Source organism: Chinchilla lanigera, unplaced genomic scaffold (assembly GCF_000276665.1).
Source record: "Chinchilla lanigera isolate Chin_1 unplaced genomic scaffold, ChiLan1.0 scaffold00003, whole genome shotgun sequence".
NCBI classification, from domain to species: domain Eukaryota; kingdom Metazoa; phylum Chordata; class Mammalia; order Rodentia; family Chinchillidae; genus Chinchilla; species Chinchilla lanigera.
This window is the reverse complement of record NW_004955404.1, coordinates 11874067-11875468: the sequence shown is the minus strand read 5'-3', so window position 1 is coordinate 11875468 and position 1402 is coordinate 11874067.

Below are 1402 nucleotides of genomic sequence, written 5' to 3'. Positions count from 1 at the left end.
ACTCCCATCAATAGTGGAAAAAGGTTCCTTTTCCCCTACAGCCCCACCAGGATTTGTTATTGGTTGATTTCTTGATAATAGCCATTCTTTCTGGAGTGAGACATAATTTCAGCATTGCTTTAATTTGCATCATTCAAATGACCAGTCATGTTGAACATTTTCTCATACATTTATTTGTAATTTTACTTCTTTATCTGAGAAGAGTCTATTTCAGATACCCATTTTTGGATTGGGTCTTTAAATTTGGGGGTGTGATTTTTGTGAGTTCTTTATATATTCTAGATATTAGTGCTTTGCCTGAGGAACAGCTAGCAAAAATTATTTCCCACTTCTGGGTTGTCTCTTCTCTCTGTTGGTGATTTCTCTTGCTGTGTAAAACATTTTTAATCAGATGAGATACCAGTTATTGATTCTTTGTGATATATTCTGTGTGATTGGGGTTTTGTTCATAAAGTCATTACCTACACCCATGTCTTCAAGAGTTCTACTGTTCTCTCTTCCAGCATATTTAGTATTTCTGTTGTAATATTTAGATCTTTGATTCATTTCAAGTTTAGTTTAGTGCACGGTGAAAGATGTGGGCCTAGTTTTAATCATTGGCATGCATGTGGAAAGCCAGCTTTTCTAGCACCATTTATTAAAAAGGCTATCTTTTATCTAGTGAAGGTGTTTGGCTCCTTTGTCAAAGATAAGGTGCCTGAGTATGTTTGAAATTGTTTCTGTATCTTCTAATTTGTTCCACTGATCCTCAAGTCTGGGTTTTTTTTTTTTTTTGTTGTTGCAAATACCATGCTGTTTTTTAACAGAGTAACTTTGTAATATAATTTCAGGTCAGGAATTGTGATGCCCCCTGCCTTGAGTTTGTTGCCCAGAACTGCTTTTGTTATTCTAGGTATCTTCTGGTTCCAAATGAATTTTGGGATTGTTTTCTCTAATTCTGTGAGCTATGCTATTGGTGTTTTGGGATTATTTTAAATCCGTGTAACAATTTTGGAAGCATGGCCATTTTCACTATATTGTTCTTCCTACCCAAGAAGAAAGGATAGCTTTCCATTTTCTGGTATGCTCTTTGATTTTCTTTTTCAGGGTACTGTAGTTTTCAATGTAAAAGTCTTTGATTTCCTTTGCTAGATTGATTCCTAGGTATTTCTCTCTCTTTTTTTTTTTTTGGATGCTACCATGAAAAGTGTTATTTCTCTTAGTGAGTTTGTTATTCATGTACAGAAAGTCTACTGATTTTGCGTGTTGACTTTATATCCAGCTGTGCTACTGAATTTGGTTATTAAATCTAGAAGTCTTTTGAAGCAGTTTTGGGGGGCCTCTAGGTAGGATATCATGTTGCCTGCAAGGAACGATAACTTAACTTCTTCCTTAACTATCCTTACTCCTTTTATTTCTTTCT